This window comes from Erpetoichthys calabaricus, chromosome 12, assembly GCF_900747795.2.
Source record: "Erpetoichthys calabaricus chromosome 12, fErpCal1.3, whole genome shotgun sequence".
NCBI classification, from domain to species: Eukaryota; Metazoa; Chordata; class Cladistia; order Polypteriformes; family Polypteridae; genus Erpetoichthys; species Erpetoichthys calabaricus.
This window is the reverse complement of record NC_041405.2, coordinates 14,902,624-14,924,971: the sequence shown is the minus strand read 5'-3', so window position 1 is coordinate 14,924,971 and position 22,348 is coordinate 14,902,624. Positions and strand designations below refer to the sequence as shown.

At 39.2% G+C, this 22,348-nt stretch overlaps 1 long non-coding RNA gene across 1 annotated transcript; it reads left to right on the top strand.

Moving 5' to 3' along the window:
• Positions 1-1,664: 1,664 nt before the first annotated feature.
• LOC127529762 (uncharacterized) lies at positions 1,665-21,178 on the top strand. The gene is made up of 2 exons (XR_007936364.1): positions 1,665-1,768; positions 21,093-21,178. It is a non-coding gene; the product is annotated as an uncharacterized LOC127529762 (long non-coding RNA).
• The last annotated feature ends 1,170 nt before the right edge of the window (positions 21,179-22,348 follow it).

Below are 22,348 nucleotides of genomic sequence, written 5' to 3'. Positions count from 1 at the left end.
TATTATATAGGCGGCACGGTGGCACAGTGGGTAGCGCTGCTGCCTCGCAGTTGGGACACCTGGGGACCTGGGTTCGCTTCCCGGGTCCTCCCTGCGTGGAGTTTGCATGTTCTCCCTGTGTCTGCGTGGGTTTCCTCCAGGCGCTCCGGTTTCCTCCCACAGTCCAAAGACATGCAGGTTAGGTGGACTGGCGATTCTAAATTGGCCCTAGTGTGTGCTTGGTGTGTTTGTGTGTGTCCTGCGGTGGGTTGGCACCCTGCCCAGGATTGGTTCCTGCCTTGTGCCCTGTGTTGGCTGGGATTGGCTCCAGTAGACCCCCGTGACCCTGTGTTCGGATTCAGCGGGTTGGAAAATGGATGGTTGGATGGATATATTATATATATTATATAAGGGTGCCAATAAAAATAACAAAATGACATTTTCGCCATCTCACCCCAAATCCTTTTCCTTTTTGTGTGGAATTAATATAAAGAAAGTTTTATTCCAGGACAATATCTTGTACAGGAGGTTCAATCACCACAAAAAAATTGTCGATGGGCACAAATGAAAACATTGTAAGTTCCAGCAGCCACAATTGTGACGACACACTACCTATAGTTTTAGCTTCTTTACTACCATTAGGGTTAACCATTAATGTTAATGTCCAAAAAATGAACTTAAAAATACCACCTATTGGCCTGACAACATAAAAAAGGAACTACACACTGCCTTATTTGCCCATTCGGCTTTTGTAAATACTCTGTGGATCAGATTTGGGGATAGTTTTAATGATGTCTGGAGGGTCCTGATAATGTTTTTCCACACCCTGCAGGATAAATTGCTTCTGTTTTTCTTGGTTGCATTTTGCCGACTGCTTGCCTTCAGAATTTTGTGTCCGTATGACCCTGGCGCATCTGTACACATGGATTGCACATGCACTAGAATCGTGGTCATTGGAGGAACAATTTTGTGAACAAGTTTCAGTACCTGCACCTACACAATCCAACATTAAAATCACACAGCGACAGACAAAGGTGCACAAATTCAGGACGAGAAGTCACCTGGGCAAACTGAATGTTTGTGCAGGCAGAAGTGGAAATATTTGTAAGATCAATATGTAAATTCTGCGAACGTGCCAATCACTTGCTGAACTCACTCAGTGTATGCCGGTTGATCTGAAAAAAAATATTTTTTTAGAGTGTTATTGGTTTTATTATAATGAATGAATTACAGTCAGATATTATATGCTACATCTTATTCAAATCCATCTGAAATTCTCCTGTGCTACCCATCTCGTGATCAAGACATCCAAAGATTTAATATGAAGTGATGCTAATGCAGGGGTGTCCAACTCCAGTCCTGGTGGGCCGAAGTGGCTGCAGGTTTTCATTCTGACCCTTTTCCTAATCAGTGACCAGTTTTCACTGCTAATTAACTTTTCTTCCCTTCATGTTAAAGGCCCTGTTTTTAAGGATTCAGTCCTCTGAATTGATTCGTTGCTTTATTAAATGGCAAGCAAATAGAAATGAGATGTGAAACGAGCCAACAGATGACCAGCTACACTGGAACATCAAACTCCAGCCAATTTCACTCCAACTAGTTTCTTAATGAGAAGCCATTCCATTATTGAATATCCAGACTTGTTGCTGCTCTTATTCTGCCACAGACACAGACTGTTGATTTTTTGTTTTTTCTAAGACCACCGTCAAGATGTTTGGGTGACCTGAGCAGACCAACATGACGAGACCTTCACCTTTCTTTATTTTCAGGTTGGCTGGTCATGTGGCTTGTTTTGTGTCTCATTATTGTTTGTCTGCTCATTAAGGAAAAAGAAGCAACTAAGGGGTCTGAGTCACGTCAATTAAAATGAAGGCAAAACAAGTTAATCAGCAGCAAAAACGACTCGCTAATTAAAAAGATGGTTAGAATGAAAACCTGTAGCCATTGTAGCCCACCAGGACCAGAGTTAGACAGCCCTGTGCTAAACAATCCGAAAGGTAAGCAGCGGCTCAGCATCCTTAATTAACTCAGGATAATAGATGTCTTCCAGATTTTAAAGATGTTTAAGACAGTTTCTCAAAAAGTGAATTAGGTTTTTGAAATATTAAGTAAATTTATGTTGCATATTTGTATTCATATAAACCCAGTTATTCATAATTGGAGAAAGTGAGTTTAATTGTATAAATGCAAAGCAGTAAAACTGATTTCCAAAGCTTCTGTCGGGCTTGAAGCTCACATCACAAACAGATGCCGACTTGTCCTCTTTCCTTCTGCCTGGGAATGTGCAGCTTTCAGTCTTGTTCTCTTGAAAGCATCAGATTGGATTGTAATTGTCAGGGAAGATTTGCTTTGACTGATGTAGTAACCACAGCCCAATTAACGCTCCATTAATAGATTAGCTGCTGGTCATTTAGAACAATGAGCCCGTGTTTCATTGTAAATCTGTAGCTCTTCCAGTCATGGAAATTTCTAAGCTTACCCAGGTGTACTGAAACAGAAAGGCATTGTAAGTAGCTATCAGTAAGATAAAAAGGTACACCTTTCAAGAAATGTCTTCAGTGTTAAAAAATTCATTTTGCTGGGCTGCCTCATATTTTTAACTATTTTCTCTAAAGGATGAATTTTGCAGTTATTAACAGAACTTCTTCTGTCAGTGGATTCTGTGGAAGTCTCTGTAGGTGGCCAAAGAGACCATTTAGTTCAAGGTCTCTTACGTGTGAACTGATTTACTCAGTCATGGGTTCATTCATTTGGTACTTGTCTTGTTTAGTTTAAAGTCACATAAGATCCCAGGATCTGTAAAACAAGGCTTGAAGTGTCCAAGCTTAGTGTCTTCTTCTCCAAACTCAACAGAAATGCTTAACAATAATTCCTAACCACTGACTGCCTGCGAGTGTCCTGATAAAAACCAAGATCCAGGCCTTTAATGACCTCTTGGGCACGGCCATCAGCAGTGTGTCTGTTTGAGGAGAGAGTGTCGACCTCGTCAAGAGGTTTACTTACCTCAGAAGTTACATTCATGTCTCTGGTGACTCTTCCTATGAAGTCAGCAGACGGATTGGGAGAGCATGGGGGGTCATGAGGTCGCTGGAGAAAGGTGTGTAGCGCTCCCGATATCTATGCAACAGGATGAATGTCCAAGTCTTTAGAGTCCTGGTGCTTTCTGTCTTGCGAGACATGAACGCTATCCACGTACCTGAGACAAAGACTGGACTCCTTTGGTACTGTGTCTCTTTGGAGAATCCTTGGGTACCGTTGGTTTGACTTTGTGTTGTTCATGTAGTTGCGAATGAGGCACATTACCTGCTGTAGCAGTAGAGGTGTGGAGCCACCTCTAACACCTTCAGGTACCACTCCAGACACTGGATAAAAGTCCAAGACTTCTTTATTGTATAATAATAACGTGCACAAAGCACCCTCCACTCCACACTCATAAATCACAAACAATACTCTTTCCAAACCAATCCTCCTCGCCCAGACACTTCGCCCTCCTACCTCCCAGCTCAGCTCAATGTCTGGGCTTTCCCATAGTCCTTTTATATCCCATGACCCGGAAGTGGTTCCTGTCCAAACCCACAAGTCCTTATTCCTTCCGGGTCAGGGTAAACAGTCCTTTTCTTCAGCCCGGGAGCACGTTGCTCCTTCCTGTCACGTGATGATGACGCACTCCCAGGTTATAGGGCACATACGAGCCCACTAGCCCCCCTACAGCGACTCCCGGTGGCCCCCAAGGTATCCAGCAGGGCTGTGTATAAAAACTACAAAGTCCATGAGGCCCTGCTGGAACTCAGGGCACGTTCCTGCTGTCCGGAGGGCTCCTCCTGGCGGCCTGGGGGTGGCGACCGGAGTCTGTAGCCGGCCGTCCATCACACTGCATTGTGAGGTAGCGTCAGTTACGACACTACGGCCATGTGGCGCATTTCCCCGAGGGTGATCCGGCTCGTAAGATCCTCATTGTGGCTGGACCAGACCAAGGGGTTGCCCACGTAACACCTGGCTGTGACAGATAGAGGGTCATTTCTGGAGGGTGGGACTGGACCGCGTGTCTGCCTGGGGGGTTGCAAACAGGGATCCTGAGTTGTTTCGTTGTGTAGTGGGTGCGGCAACGCACTGTACCAGTGTATGCGCCACAACTTGACTTGACTTGACTGACTGCTTGTGTACAGAAAGTCTACCCATGCGCTGTAAAAAATAAATCTTGCATGTGTGAAAAATAATAACACAAAATAGCTAACTATATGCAAAATAATCATTACTTTAATTCATAAAATTTGGTTTTAACCTTTTGATTGATTATTTCTAATTCAATAAAACAATTAAAAATAATTTTAACTTATTATTTTTCTTAAAATGTAAACTTCTTTTATAACTTATTCTAAGTAAAAAAACTGAACACATTTAAATTATGTTAAATTTAACGACACTGCACTTCCTCTCACATCAGTTTCTTGGTCTTTACAACAACGCATTCAGCTGTAACTTTTATCCATAATAAGAGCTATTTTACTCCGAATATGTAAGTATAAAGCATATTAATTCCATAATAAATAACTAGTATTTCATTTCGTTAGTTACAGACGTAAGTAGTTGTTGTTTTCATCTAACCTTTCCCTTCATGTGGGAAACATGGCGAACAAGATGGCGTCTTTTTAACAACCTACCTCATTGACTGGCTTTAAAAAGCAAGCACATTTCTCAGATAGCTAGATATGTTCATATATTTTTTTATCATTTTAAACTACTATTTTACACAGAGAAAGTACTAGGGTAGTTGTACCGTGTTAGCCATTATGAATGTAGCGAAAAGCCAAGCAAAATGACACCTTTTATTGGCTAACTCAAAAGATTACAATATGCAAGCTTTCGAGGCAACTCAGGCCCCTTCTTCAGGCGAGATTACATTTCACCTGAAGAAGGGGCCTGAGTTGCCTCGAAAGCTTGCATATTGCAATCTTTTTAGTTAGCCAATAAAAGGTGTCATTTTGCTTGGCTTTTCTCTACACAGAGAAAGAAAATGACACTTTGAGATAAGGTCAGGGCCGCCGGGAGAAAATCCGGGCCTCGGTGCAAAGAAGGTGTGTGGGCCCTTATACAAAATTCTACACACATATATGTGTGTATATTATTATTTATTTCTAACAATTGTACATTACTTTGATACATTTAGATAAGTATGTATGGGTATAAATGTAATAAAAAAGTAATATATTTAAAGTAGTAAAAGATGTTTATAATAGCATTTATTGTCTGCTGAACAAAGGTGCTTTCCTGGCCTTTTTCCTGGCAAAACTCTGAATTACATCATCAAAATGAATCAGTTTTGCTAGATCAGACTCAATACTGAGTCTGGCCAAATCTACTAGTCGTGTTTGTGACATAGTGGATCTTAGAAACTTTTTGACCAGCTTTAGCTTGCTGAATGAGCGCTCTGCAGAGGCGACAGTGGCAGGAATTGTCAACAGAATACGCAGACTGACGCATATATTTGGAAAGAGTCCTTCCAGTTTTGTACTTTTTCAAGCAATTCAGCGGCTCCAATGGGCTCAGTTGGTTCTCTCTAAAATCTGATTGATGAACAGCTGGCAGATAACTCGTCTCCGTTACAAGATCTTCACTGCTATCAGCAGGATATTGACCTGCCAGTGATTTTGATTTTTCTTTCAGCTCATGTACAGGAATTGTTAAGTACTTCCAGAGGAAGCTGAAATTCTCAGAAATGTTCACTGCAGCATTGAAACGAACTGTGAGTCCGCCAATAACATTATCCAACATTACATAGAAAACAGACTTTCTGTACCCTTGTACAGAATACCCTTGTAGACCACGTGACTCCTCTCCCAGGGTGGCCTTCATGAATGTCTCTTACTTCCTAAACTGTTGACTGCTGCTAAGTACCCTGTGACCCATGTGACTTTTAATTTTTAAACTAAACAGACTAGCAAAATATAAAAAAATACAATAAAAATTAAATGAATTAAATAAATACATGTTCAAATTATAATAAGAATTATGGGACGTGTTGGGCTTCATGGGCCCCCTTCAGCTTCACAGGCCCCGGATCGATGTACCGGCTGCACCCTCCTCTCCTTGGGCCTGGATAAGTTTGAGAACGATATGGCGTTTGTCCTAAACTACGACCTGTAAACAACATAAAAAGACATTTGCCTAACCGTCACAGTATTATTTGACCTTTTATTTAATTAGTGTTCTGCACAGGTAATGTATTTTCTGGTTATTTTTTAACACTGTGATTTACTTAGCCTGCGGTGAGTTGGCACCCTGCCCGGGATTGGTTCCTGCCTTGTGCCCTGTGTTGGCTGGGATTGGTTCCAGCAGACCCCCGTGACCCTGTGTTCGGATTCAGCAGGTTGAACAATGGATGGATGGATGGATGGATGGATTTACTTAGCGATGCAAAAAAAAAAACTGTTGTGATTTCCTTCGTCGTATTTTATTTCATGATTTTCGCAATCGCATACTGAAACGTAGTGGAAAAGGCGGCCATTCATTTAACCGGATATGCTTGTGTAAATGCGGGAAGTGTTTGAAAAGCGTCATCTGCCGCTAGGATTTCACCCTTTTCACTCTCTACGTTTCCTTCCTGTTTACCTCTCATTCCTGGGACATTACTTGATTGAGATGTACTTCTTGTGCAAGTTAAAAAATAAAAGAAAATTTGCATTGACATTTGAACGTCAGTAATTCAATAAAAATTATCCTCACACATTTGATTTAATTTTCAAATGTTTACATTTGAAAATATAACTCTGTTGTTGTGACTATCTGGGTATGTTCAAATAAATAAAGAGAGATGGAATTTTAGCATTTATTTGTTATACAGTCATTACTGTCCAGCGTTGCATTATTACTCTTTTTTTTTGTGTAATTCAAATGAAAATCGGAGTAAAAAAATATATTATGCCACTACTTATATTTAATCAAACTCATTGAAGGCAAATTTGAGTAAATTAATAAATTAAGTTTAGCCAATAGTGCAGTATATTAAATCTATTCAAAAATATTGCTTGTAATTTGTTGCCTTATTTTTTTTTTAAGTACTTTTAACGCATTACTTTTTACGGTGAAGGTCTTTGTAATCACTAAACTACTTCATACAATCAGTTCTTTTCTCTCATTATATGGTGTGACGGATAACCAGGGCCAGGTGGAAGGACTGATGGAGAGACCATATTGGACTCACTATATTCCCCAAGACACTAGAGGGCAGCCTCCCTGGGTTGCTACACCACCACGGATCCTCACAAGGCATTTCAGGAGTTGTAGTTTGGAGCAGCCCTTTTATTCTCCATGGGTGCTACCAGGGGGTGCTGCAGGTGCAGCTGAGTCATTGGAGGAACTACTTCTGCCACACCCAGAGCACTTCGAGGTGAACTATAAAAGGAGCCGCCTCGTCAGAGTCGGGAGGTGGAAGACAAAGCTTGCAACGAGGAGTGAAGGTGACAGAGGATGAGAGAGAAAGAAGAAAGCATTGTGTATTATATATTTGGTGCTTTGTACTGTGCTGTGTAGTGGGGAGCAAAAGAAAAATGCTTCCCCACTTAAATAAAGGTGTGCTATTGGAAAAGACTTGTGTCTCAGCCTGTCTGTGTCGGGGTTTGGGGAGTGGTACGCCTCCTGGTGGTCCACAATGGATAAAGGTACCTGTGACATTTTGAAGGAACAAGAGTGACTTAAAAAAACAAATTAGAAATTATATTTCATGTGAGAAGACAACAGAGGTTCATGAGGGGCTGGGGGCATCTCTAATTCCAGGTATTGTCTTTTACAGAATATTTGTTCCCATCCATTAATGCTGGTGTAAGTCTATAAGCCTTCAGTGACAGAGTCTCAAGCTTTCTTAATGGGATTCCTTAATTGCATGTTGATAGCTTAACTGAGAGTCCAGAAGGACATGACTGACAAATGAGTTGTAGTAGGTGGACTGATATCAGCCAACATGGAGGAGGTCAGTATTTATGTGGCACAGGCTTTTCATTATTCCCATCTGGTGCTGAACTTCATCAAAGGCATCATCTTCCTCTGTATACTGAGGAAAAGGAAAATGGTTGGATATTTCCAGACGATCTTCCACCACCAGCCCAAGCAGCACTCTTCACTACTTCACTACCCTGCTTTTCTTCATTGTAATGCTTGATGATCTTTAAGAACAACCAGACCTTCGATCTGGGCCTGCTTGACTGCGCGAGTCCAAGTTGTTGTTTGCACCCAAAGTCATTGCTGACTCTCTGGTACCTGGTGATGCTGGTGCAGATTCTTTGAGAGGTGCCATTTTTTGCCTGCTTGATGAGAGCAAAAGAAAGAAGCAGCTTCATGTGTAGTAAGTAGGCTACTGATGCGAATGATGACTTTAAGAAACCTTTATTTTTATGTGTTATTTGTTTAATAACATATCCATCCATCCATTTTCCAACCCGCTGAATCCGAACACGGGGTCACGGGGGTCTGCTGGAGCCAATCCCAGCCAACACAGGGCACAAGGCAGGGAACCAATCCTGGGCAGGGTGCCAACCCACCGCAGTTAATAACATATACATATGTTAAATACATATTTGTGCTGTTTTCCATTTACATTTTTTATATACATAGTTGGATATAAATTTTAGTATAGTGGGCAGGATAACTTAAATAGTATCAGGATCCTGGGACATTTTGTAAATTTTTGACAGGTTATTTTTTGGATATGGTATTGAACTGCATACCGTTATAGGGATTTTCAACACATAGATCTGGTACAAATATTTGATTTTGGGTTCATAGCTTCATTTTAAAGTTCATTTTTAATTTGGTCTGTATTCCGCCGCCATTTTATTATTTGTTCACCTGCACTAAATTGCCAGGTTTTGGCCAGTAAGGGTCATGGCCTCAGAGGTCGTGATCCTGTCAGTTATTACTCATCAGGATAAAAGGGCCATTCTAGGTTCACTTCTTTATCTATCTGCTTGGATTCCAAAACCCTTCTTGGGCTTTAATTTTGTTAATTAGTGTTTGATTACTTACTGATTTTGAACTCTGCAATCCTTTTTGTCCTTGTGCTTGCCTCACAGTTTTTGTTTTCCTGGTTTGGGCCCTTGCTTCATTTATATTTTATTTCTCTACATCTCTTCTTCCAGTCATTCTCATTTTCTTTTATCCCCTGGGCTAGCTAGCTCAGGTTTCAGAATAAAAAGATGTCCATTATTATTATTATTATTATTATTATTAGATAGATAGTATAGTATAGTATAGTAGGCAGGATAGATAGATAGATGTTTTAGTGTAGGAGGTAGGATACCAGATAGATAGATAGATAGATAGATAGATAGATAGATAGATAGATAGATAGATAGATAGATAGATAGATAGATAGATAGATAGATAGATAGATAGATAGATAGATAGATAGATAGATAGATAGATTTTAATTTTAGTGTAGTAGGCAGGATAAACTATATAGATAGATAGACAGACAGAGAGGGTAAAAAAATATTTTATCTAATCCTGATCTTGGTCCTGGTTTGGCTTCATCACATATATAAATATATAGAAAGGTTCCTAAGACTCCAGTATAAAAATGTATTTAACAAAGATACCATTGGAGCTCACCAATACAAGCAGGTTACTCTTGTATTACAAATCAGGCTACGCTAGTAATCCTTTGTCACAGAGTATGAATATACAAGAGAATATTTAGCATATACTGTATCTGATAAGATGTTAATCTAATACAAACAAGTCCACATATGGGACATTAGATCATTCCTGCATTAGGTCACATAGAGATACTTCATATTTTATTTTAAGTCTGGAGCCTTGAAGACCTGTCCACCAAAATGAACTCATGTTTCTAACAACAGTTAGACAAAAGGCAATATCACTAAAAAGTTAAATGACAAAAACTGTGCATAAAGATTTTTGGCTGCTATATATTGTAATGTTTGGCATGCTTCGGCAGCACCCTGGCTGGCATAGGACAAGGTTCCTTACCTGAATAGGAGGCCAGCCCTTCAAAGGTACAAGGGTGAAGATCATCCTGTCTCAACCAGGTAACACAAAAGAAGATGCCAGTGTGGCACTGGGTACACTGGCATCCCAGAATTGTTGGAACAAGGAAAAATACTTGGCCAGTGAGGCCAGTGTAGTGGAAGGACAGGGGGAAGGCAACCTGGCAGGACTTTATGATCCCCCAGCATGTATTTGGCAGCCTCCCTGGGCAATACTACCTGTGTGGACACTCGCAAGACACACTGGTTTTGTAGTCCCATAGGGCAGCCTTGTTGGGTTCCTTGGGTGCCGCCAGGGCGTGCTGCAGGGATCTATCATCCCTACCTTATGGGACTCTGCTTGACCCAGAGGTTCTTCCATTGGGCTATGCTCTAACACTGGTAGTCCAATATCAAAGAAGCCACTCGACTTCATCCAGGTGAGTTGGAGTTGGGTGTGGAGGATGGACAAAGCTCGCTTGGAGGAGTGGAAGGAGTGACAAAAGAGAAGGAGATTTTTGTTACTTTCCAAGCCTATCTGTAAGGTAATTTATTGTATTAAAACTTGTATTTGAACCTGGGACTTATGTCATGACATTTGGGGTGAATCTACACTCTGTCGGGTAAATGAAACAGCCACAATAGTGTAACATATAAGGCTTCACCTCAAGTGCTAACTTCCGAGGTTTGAGTACTGTAAGGGGAAGCAAAGGTACATACACCTGACGAGCCCCAATTATGGCGAAACACGTGTCGTGTACTCTTTGTATTATTTTACTGGTACTCTATAACATGTAGAGTATATGTATATGTATATATCTTTTTATATGTGTATTTGTATGCAAGTATATATATATATATATACAGTCGACCCTTGATATACGACCGGCCTGACATGCGAACAACTTGATTTACCACCAAAATTTTTGTTTTGATTTACAACCAACATCTGGCGTTACGACCCGAATGCGGTCACGTGTATCCGCTTGCGCGATTGTAAACAAACAGCCGAGAGCATTTGTAAGCGTCAGTCGGAGCCCAGATACATGTGTTTGTAGACGTAATTTCGGTCAGTACAGTGACTTATCTATATATATAATTCACTAGGACCATGGCAAGCAAGACGCATAATTGCTAAGGAAGGAAGAGAAGGTAACAAAGGTAAAGAAAATGATCACAATCGAAACGAAAAAGGAAATTGTGCGGAAATATGAGAGTGGCGTTCGTGTGACCAATCTCGCTGATATGTACAGCATGTCGAAATCCACCATCTTGACAATATTACAAAGAAAAGATTTGCATAAGGAGGCTCCTTCTAAACAATGACCACCTTCCGTTTCATTCTCCTCCTCCTCCCTTCCTGCAGCCCAAAGATGTCAACTTAAATGATGAGTACAGTATGAAATTGTTGTTTCTGGTAGGCTAGGCACTTTTTATAACTTTTTGCTTATTACATTAGAAAAATTGTTGGTGTTTTGGTAAATTATGCACATTATACAACCCTTTTTTATTATGAAAAGGTTAAGTAAGTGTTGCTGTGGGAGGTTCGGAACACATTATGGGTATTTCCATTATTTCTTATGGGAAAAATAGTCTTGACTTACAACCAACTTGAGTTACAACCAGCCCTCGCAAACGAATTGAGTTCGTAAGTCAAGGGTCCACTGTATATGTGTGTGTGTGTGTATATGTGTATATATGTATGTATGTATATGTGTATATATGTATGTATATGTGTATATATGTATATATATATGTGTGTGTGTGTGTGTGTGTGTGTATGTATATATGTATATACTGTATATATACAGTATGTATACGAGGGGGGCAAGCTCTCCTGGTGCCTTCGGAATCCAACCTCCAGTTGCGGCCAGAATATTAGTAAAATCTGTAAATGTACAAAAGAAAAATTATATTGGAATCAAAATCACAAAATTACATAAATATGTAAAAGAAAAATAAATTATTATTTGGCAGAGTAAAAACCATGAAATGAGAATAAAATATTTGCTCAGGTCCACTGTGCTCGATGCACGACTTTCTTGATATTTTACTTTATAATTTAAAAACGGAATAACAATCTGAAAATCTAACAACATCAGATTAATGTCTGGTAAATTCTGAAAAGAATGATACCAAACATACAGTATAAATGTAAGTTTTAAAATAAAGCAGATTTAAAGCATGATATAAAAACGTGACATAAAATTGTTGCACAAAATCGTTGCCCTTTTAGGCTTAGGGTTTTATATATATAATTTGTATACCTGTATGTACTGTATAATGTGCTATAAACGCTAAGACAGCATGGAAAAGACATTCAAGAAGAACTGGACTCCTGGACAGGACCAGAGTTTCATGAAGAGATTTTTTTTCTCCCTTGTACTCCATTGCTTTCTCCAACAGGAATATCTTTAGAGCTGCATATGAAAATGTCTGCTTTCTCTGACAGATGGAATGTTGACAGTGAGACTTCCACATGTGAGAGATTTAGAAACAACTTGCGCTTATTGTTCTATGGGTCACCGGCACAGGAGTGCCTGAGCCCACACACACACACACACATACAGATCACCTTGAGAAACATTTGTCATGTTTTCTACACAGCTTCGATGGAGCGGATAATTCAGGGCTCCACTCCTGAGGAGGCAGATAATTGCAGATAAATTCTACACAGTTTCCCTTTAGTTGGTGATGAAGGAGTTCTTTTGTGTTTGAGCCTTGGCTGTGAAGAAGTGACGGACTTCTGTTACGATACAGGTCTGCGAGGATGAATGGTAGCATCTCAGTGGTGAGTGGAACATGAACTCAGCCAGATTTCTTGAACTCACTGCTGATGGGAAGCTTGAAAATGGCCATTGAACAAACTGCATAACATAAGTGTGGAAAAAATTTGAAAAGAAGCTTTCTGACTTAAACTTGTTTATTTTTAATGCAAACAGACATCCTTTGGCAGCATTTCATTTAATAGAGAATGAATGGTTTAAACGTTTATACTTTATATAATTTGTACAAAATCATAACTTAAAGTACAGACAATAAAATACGTACCATTAAAAGGTTACAACTGAGACAGTATTGGCAGCAAATCCATTTTTGTTAAAAATGTGATAAGACTTGTCCTTGGAGCTGAGTCGGGAGGACTATGTTAAATAATCCCCAAGACGTATAGAGTGCTTCAGAAAGTCTTTACACATTTTTTCCCATTTTGTTATGTTGCAGCCTTGCACTAAAACCATTTAAATTCATTTTATTCCAAATCTGGCAACACATATTACCCCAGAATGACAAATCAGTCCCAAGATTGAACTTCTTGCAAATTTGTTAAAACTAAAATCCTCAAATATCACATTGACACAAGTATACAGATCATTTTCTCAGTATTTAGATGAAGCCCCTTAGGCAGCAATTTCAGTCTGGAGTAATCTTGGGCTTGGTGTAACAAGCATGCTGTACCTGGAGTTGGTGATTTTTCTACCATTCTTCTTTGCAGATCTTCTCAAGTTCTGTCAGGTTGGATGGAGACCATCATTGGACAACTGTTTTTAGCTCTCTATAGAGATGTTCCATCCCTGTGTTGTCTTTGCTTTTTGCTTAGGGTCATTGTTCTGTTGGAAGGTGAACCTTTGGCCCAGTCAGAGGTCCAGAGCATTCTGAAGCAGGTTTCCATTAAGGACATCTCTGTACTTTGCTCCATTCAGCTTTCCCCCAACCCTGTCTAGTCTCTCAGTCCCTGCAGTTGCAAAACAACCTCACAGCATAATGCCGTCACCATATTGCTTAACTGTGGGAATGATGTTATGCAGGTGATAAGTGATGCCTGGTTTATTACAGACATGAAGCAAATCTTAGTCTGAGAGTCCTTAAGTCGCCTTTTGTGCAGTCTAAGCTGGCTTTCATGTGTCATCTGGCCACTCTGTCAAAAAACCCCAGACAAGTGGAGGGTTACAGTGATGGATGTCCTTGTGGAAATTTCTTCCATCTCCACACAGACTCTCTGGAGCTCAGTCAGACTGACTACCGGGTTCTTGGTCTTCTCTCTAACTAAACCCCATTTCCTATGATTGCTCAGTTTGACCTAATGGTCAGTTCTCTGTAAAATTGTGGTTGCTCCAAACCAAACTTATTCCATTTAAGAATTGTGGAGGCTGCTATAATTTTGGGGACCTTTAATGCTGCTGAAATTGTAGCCTTCCTGAGGTCTGTAGCCTTCCTGAGGTCTGTGCCTTGAAACGATCCTCTTTAAGCTCTACAGGCACTAAAAATCAAAAACCTAGATACAGAGAAATAGCAAAGGTTTAGAAGGAAAGAACATTAATTGCTGTTAGGGCATGTGGAGAGAAAATCTAGGCTTAAGTTAAAGCACATACTGAACCATTCCTATTTAAAATGGAAGTGATTTCAAAAAAGGCATCTGGTTTGATATCACACACAGAAGCTGAAAAAGTTAAGATTCTACTCAGAAATAGAGCAGAGGAAAAATATCTATCTATCTATCTATCTATCTATCTATCTATCTATCTATCTATCTATCTATCTATCTATCTATCTATCTATCTATCTATCTATCTATCTATCTATCTATCTATCTATCTATCTATCTATCCTTCCTACTATACTAAAATGAATATCTATCTATCTATCTATCTATCTATCTATCTATCTATCTATCTATCTATCTATCTATCTATCTATCTATCTATCTATCTATCTATCTATCTATCTATCTATCTATCTATCTATCTATCTATCTATCTATCTATCTATCTATCCTGCCTACTATAATAAAATGAATATCTATCTATTGTAACTTCTAGGGGTCACCATCCAGACCCAACACCAGACACAGCTCAACCACAGACCTTTCCAAGTTCACTTAAATGCTAATTTCTTAACAATAGCACCTCCACAGCCTTTATTTGGACCAAGACTGTCTTACAGAACAACCAGATAGCTTCCACCTCCTTCTCATCCCCCTTCGTGAGTGTTGTCCAACTCCCCGAGAGTACAAGACACCTTCTTTAATCTTGATCCTGGGTGAACTACTGAAGCCGAGCCATTATCCTGCAGAAGCACTTCTGGGTCATACGGAATCTGCATGGTATATTCAGGCCTTCTTTCCATACTGACTCATGGCAGTACCCAAGGATCCCAACAGGGTCAACCCACCAGACTCCAATTCCCAGGCAATAGTGCATGTACTCCAGTTGGAAGCCCCATATATGAATATTGCCACCTTTCAGGCTTGGGGATGATATGTCCATAAAAACCCTCAACCCCTTACATTTATATGTCTATCCCAATACAAATCAAGGCTAGTTTACATACAAAATTCTGTTGCATAACGTTTATCGATGTCTCAAAGAAATTTTGAAGATCTTGTTGGGGTCCTAACACAATTTTTTTCCATATGAAGACTTCAACAAAAGAAACACAACTTTTACCCCAACGTTCTCGAATGATTGGCGTCCCATGATGGATGAACGAAGAGTAATGCATTGAGGAGCTTCACTGACTGTATCTCTGTCATGGAGAGCTCCTTTCGGTTTTCTTTCTCAGTCTTTCTTTCCCCTTCTGACTGAGTCGCTCTCCCTTCTTCACTCATAATTTGGTTTTCCCTGCAGTCTACCATGTCACATGAAGACTACATCTGAAGTATTGGTAGATAGATAGATAGATAGATAGATAGATAGATAGATAGATAGATAGATAGATAGATAGATAGATAGATAGATAGATAGATAGATAGATAGATAGATAGATAGATAGATAGATAGATAGATAGATACTTTATTAATAGAAAGTGTCTGTGATTCATTGACATCATCACTTCTTTTGCTTTCCTTCTAAACAGCTTCTCATAATGTAGTCCTAATGTACAATATTTATGACAATATTATGAATTTATTATGAATAAGATTGAATAAGTTATTTATGAAAATAATGAAAATTATGAATTTCCCCTTGGGATTAATAAAGTATCTATCTATCTATCTATCTATCTATCTATCTATCTATCTATCTATCTATCTATCTATCTATCTATCTATCTATCTATCTATCTATCTATCTATCTATCTATCTATCTATCTATCTATCTATCTATCTATCTATCATTTGTGCATTTTTAATCCAGTTAATTTTGCAGTAAGTAGTGGTTATTCCTTGGAAAGGCTCCAAAGAATTTCAAAACTGCCATTTATGCATATACTTTTCGAAATGTGTGTGCTAAAGTGTTTTTTGTGTTATTGTTTGAAGCCAAGGGTACAAGACAATGTCGAAATTCCACCACTTCCTGTGTTTTGGCAAAAGCAGGAGCGCAGTCGCTAGGCCTCACTTCCTGTTCATGGCCTTCAAAGACAATTGCAGTGGCAATTCTTGCATACTTAGGGAAGTCAGGCGGGGGATGAGGGGGGTGAATGGAATTTCGTTTTCTATTACAATTATTTTCTTGTTATCCTTTCAAAAAGAAATTTCAGCATACTTTGAGTACCAGTAAACTCAGGGAAGAAGGTGACCACTCGGCACCCTGATGTTGTCTAGCATTCCTAAAAGATGACTCACTTGTTTTCTATTGTTCTGACTGTTCATTATTTCATTCTTTTGCTCCCGTAAACATCAGCGCTGGCTGACAAACATCATGACACAAAGAGACTGAGAGTCCACTTCAGAATGATTTAGCATCAAGTGAAGTACAAAAGTTGTCAGCAGATGTGGAGGCAAATGTCGTCATGCAAGTTTCTCCAGCCAAGGCTAATATTTCATTACTGCCTGAAAGAATGCAATCTTGATGCCCTGAATTTTGTTTTCCTTAATTTCTCAAATTATTAGTGGCTACTCACTGAACCTGCTGGTTCCCCATATCTTCTAAATATTTGGCTTTATTTCTTTTATTCTTCTTACCAGGTTTAAGCCATCATTCAATCAAAGGTGAAGAACATTTATGTCTTAAATGAGAAAGGAAAATGTTACAAGCTTAGGCAGATTATTGGATTAGCATTTCGTTTTCATATTTCATGCTGCTCACCTTTGTTTTTCTTATTAGGAATGCATAGGAGACATACTGCATTTATTAATTAATGGCATCTGCTTTAAATTTTAGTTTGGAAATTAGCAAAAGGTGAAACATCCAGTTGTGTGTGAATTCATTAAATTAGCAGCATTTAAAACGTCGATCATTTACTTGATAAGACATAGATATCATTAGCTATTTGTGAAATAATGAGTCATACCACCGATAAAGAAACAGCAAGGTCCATTTTCAAATAAGTATATATAATTAACCCAACCTGTATTACATATTAATGTTTTTTCAAAAATCTTCTTATATAATATGCTATCCTGGCTGTCTGTTTGCCAGTCCAGGATTTTGAATCATCTGTAGCTCGCAAACCATTTGACCGATTGACCTGAAATTTGGTATACATATACTACATGACCTCTATTATCAGCTTTTGCAGTGATGAATTTTATTACTCTTTTTATTTTTATTTTATTGTAGAATCAACTGTCGCAGTGAGCAACAGGGCGGCCGTGCAGTGCGTGCATTCAGGCGCCATTCTCATCCCTACCACCTTCACCGTCACTTCCCCTACCTCTTCATATCTTAAATCATTCTTGAAGCAGATTGCCAGCTTAAGTGAAAATTAAAAGAAAAAATACTAAGTAATTGCAATACAAAATCTGACTTAACGAGTTTTAACACGAAAAGATGCCGACAGAAGAAGAGAAGAAGCGGGCCGCTAGGGTGGAGAAGAGAAGAGCTGATTAGGAAACAGCAAGCACATCAAAGAAAGAGGATGAAAACTATAAATCAAGTGTATTCACTGCACGTTATCGTGCATTACGCCGTTACTGGTATTTTATATAACATTACAAATCGAGCAGAAAGGCTTCCAACCATATATTTGAGTACACAGCTTCCAACATTTTAGACATGTTATATCTTATACCAGATCAGGCCGAACACCCATATTTATAAATGAAATAATCCAAAGGGATGAAGTAACCACAGTGTCCAGAATTAAGCTTCAAGCAATGAATATTCATTTCATTGTTAATCAGGCCGACATGTTTCAGGAATCTACTCTTCTTCGGGGCTAGGAAACTGGAAACTGAAGATAAATAATCATATTTACATCTTAAAATGCTATATAATTACACGCTCCAAAGGTAGAAAATATATCGTGCAGATATTTTAAAATTAATTTAAAGATTATGTCAGGGTGAAGCTCCAAATTGCCTGACAGAAGTGGGCATTAAAGATCCCCAGAGGGACTTATCACATCATGGTGGAATGAGTCTGTGACTAAAAGTGCTCCAAGAGAACGCCTCCTGGAGGGGATAGGGAGGATTTTTTTCATGATACCATCCAATTTGGCAATCATCCTCCTTTCCACAACATCTTCTAGTGTGTCCAGGATTCATCCTGTGATGGTGGAGGCTTTCCGGATAAGTTTATTGAGGCACAGTGCATCTTTTGAGCTCAATTTGCTTCCCCAGGAGACCTCAGCGTTGAACAACACAATCGCTGCTCTGCACTGGTAGGACATTTCCAGCAGCTTGCTGCATACATCAAAAGTCTTGGGAAATTAGTTCTATCCATATCAGGGTTGTCAAACTCCAGGGGCCTCATGCATAACGGCGTGCGTAGAATTTGCACTATAACATGACGTAAACACAAAAGCGGAAATGTGCTTACGCACGAAAAAATCCAGATGCATAAATCTGTGCGTTTGCCAACTTCCACGTTCTTCCGCTCCATAAATCCCGGTCAGTGTGAAAAGTAACGCATGTGCATGCGCCTGCTGTCCCGCCCCAACTCCTCCCAGAATTAAGCCTATTTGCATATGCAAATCAATATAAATAGCCCTTAAGCTCAGTGTTCTGTGAAAAGACAAAGGCAAAAGCAAGAGGGAAAATAGAAAAATTTCAGCGAATACCAAGTGGAGGCAAGGAAAAACATACTTTTTGTTGGTTTAAACATTGATATAAACAATAAAAGGAAGTTGATCGAGTGACATAGTGTGTCAGAGAAACTCGAAAGTGTGAAAAAAAGCACGAAATGTCAACTTTAATCTCGAAATTTCCACTTTAATCATGTAGTTTATTTTGTCATTAAAGCAGAACATCATAATCTTCATCCTAAATCGTTTAATTTACTAGTTTCTTAATCCCATCGTAACTAAAGTAGCACATTACATGCTTTGTTTTCTATTTGATCTTCAATGTGCTCTATGTGTGTGAATCACTACGTGCTTCTGGGCTTTCTCTTCCTCTGACAGGACACAGAATCCATTACATTTGTGATATTACAGCTCTATGAATAATTAAAATACTGAGATGTATACGTGATATAATTTTCATGGTGATTGGAGTTAAAGCATGTTATTAAACATGGGAACACGGTGGCGCAGTGATTGTTCATGTCTCACGCAAGATGCTTGCTGCGCCGTGCGCGACCTTCAATGAAATACTTTATTACAGAAGTACTGTCTCTTTAAAACGTACTAACCTCCAATTCCTGTCCTTACTTTTCTTTCTCCAAATACCCAATCGCCACACAATCAGACCCTGTAATAGACATTAGCCATCTGTAAGCTTAGAACGCTGATTCTTCAAAACTTTTAAGGAATATCGAAATATGTTCGTAGTACGTGTTTAATTATTCTATCCACCTATCTTTCCAGTGTCGTGTCAGCCACAGCAAGAATATAGACTGAGGCAAGAACAATCCGTGAATGGAGCACCAGCGGCTCGCTAGCGCTGCGGCACTGTGTAGTTAAAGTCAAAGTTTTATCTGTATAATATAATAAACATATTTTGCTGCATTTCATCTTAAAAATGATATCATCATCATATGTAAATACGCGCTTTATAAAGTGGCGCAGGTTGTGCAATATTATAACTGTATCGCAAGTTTACAGTGAGGTGATTGTACAGTGCAAACAGTTCTACAAGGAGCACTTGATGCGCTGATTGAGTGTGTTTAGAGTTCTTGGGATGAAACTGTTTCTGAACTGCGAGGTCAGTACAGGAAAGGCTCTGAAACGTTTGCCGTATGAGAGCTGTTCAATAGACAACATGGCTGAGGCAGTGTGTGCTTGATGCTGTATACCGATAATTTTCTTTCTGATCGGCTGCTGTACAGCTATGATTCCACACTCAGATACAGTGATATAAATACTCTGAGTGGTGCAGTGAGAGTAATATGGAAAAAGATGATCTGATGTGGCAACACCTAAAGGGAGCAGCTGAAAGAAGAAAAAGAAGTAGCAGTGAGAGTAACAACGCTAAAGCAGTTATGGTATTTGGAATAGTTTGATCATTCTGTGGACCATTATATTGTTACAGGTTAATTACAATCAGATGCCTTAAACTAATAAACAATATGCGGTTAATTTCAGTGTATTTATGAAGCTGCGTCAGGGATGTGGATCTAAAAAAGAAAGGGAAACCACACAGGAATAGTAGCACTGCTTTGACGCTGGGTGCCGCCAGTCTGCAAAACCGAGCAGAGAACTTGCGTACGACAGGGTATGAGCTACCGTGGAAATGCGTGTGGCTTTACGCCAAGTTTAGGTTTTATACATCGCGATTTGAATTTGGAAATGCTCCTACGCAACATTTTTGTGCGTACGCACCGTTTGTACATGAGGCCCCAGGCCTGGAGGGCCTCAGTGGCTGCAGGTTTTTAATCTAACCCTTTTTCTAATCGGTGACCAGTTTTCACTGATAATTAATTTCCTTTACCTTCATTTTAGTAGCCCTGTTTCTAATGATTCAGTCCTCTGAATTCTTTTCTTCATTAAACGACAGCCAAACAGAAATGAGGTGTGAAACAAGCCAACAGATAACCACCTAAATTGGGTCTTCAATCTCCAACTGATTTCACTCTAAGCAGTTTCTTAATGAGAAGCTTATTCTTGCTGTTAATTAAACCCGTTATTTAATTCCACGGCCTGTTGCTGCTCTCATTCTGCCACAGCAGGCATTTCCAAAACTGTTGATTTTTCTGTTTTTTCAGAAGTCAAAATGTTTTGGTGACCTGAGAGATCAGCTTTACTGAGACCTTCACCTTTCTTCATTTTCAGATATTGTGTGACGGGCACAGGTGAGCTGCTCATGTGGTAGCTTGTTTTGTGTCTCATTATTGTTTGGCTGCTAATTAAGGAAAAAGAGACAACTAAGGGGCCCGAGTCAAGTTGATTAAAACTAAAGAGAAAGAAGTTCATTAGCAGCAAAAACTGGTTACTAATGAAGAATATGGTTCAAATGAAAACCTGAAGCCCTCCAGGATTGGAGTTTGACATCCCTTCTCTAGATTATTGTCTTATTGATATGCAGCTTATGGAGAACATCAACAAACAGATTTCTAATTCTTTGAAGAACTGATCCTCACTCCTTTGGCTCTTTATGACACCCCAGTTTGTCAGCACATGACACTGCATTAGCATGAAAAATTTCCCAAACAAGTGACACATTATTTTAATCATTGTGACTCACTGGCTATAGGAGAGGCTACTATGCTGCCTACGTTTTTTAAATCTATTTTAGCAGATCTCAAGCTGTACCTTGGCCACTTTCAAAGTGTGTGAGCTGCACTCCACTTGGTGTACTGATCAGTCCAACTCCATCTGTGCTGTCACGGCTCTCAGCTAATCCATTCCTTTTAGTTCTTTTTTTTTTCCAATTTGCTGTAAAGTGAAGAAACTTGAGCTTAGAGCATACAGAACTTGAAGGGTGGGCATATTTCACTTCCTGCTGGTGGGTGGGTAGATCTAGGAGGGGACGTGTCTTTATCACGGGCTAATTTTAACAAATCTTGTTTATAGTTTATTAGAGAAAAAAAAAGATTATAGGGCGTCTGGCTGGCTTCCAATGGTTTCAAAATTTGCCACAAGTTTATCCTGTAATCAGTAATAGAGGAAGGCATATTTTACATCATGAAAAATACGGGTATCTTAAATCTGAAATAAAAAAATGGAATCCTGTTTTTTGTAGAAATGCGTAATTTGCTTACACATCTAGAACAGTGATATAGAACATGTTAGAAAGATTCCCTTTTTTCAGTTAGAATACCCTAATTTATCGACAGCTCGATGATTTGTATTTGGTAAGGTATTCCCCAAATTAACAGCCATAAGAGGTCTTGTCTTTTATAGAGCTTTTCCATTAATTATGAGAAAATCTAACGTAAATCTCCTAAAAGCAATAAGGTCTCAGCTGACTAATACACATCTTCTAATATTCTTTTAATTAACTGGACTTTTGCTTGTAAAAAATTAAAGTAAATTGATTGGAATTGCACACATATTTTGTGTTGTGATTTTAGCCTTTTGAACCCTTTTGATGACCAGTAGTGGGCATAACAGTACATCCCAACCCCA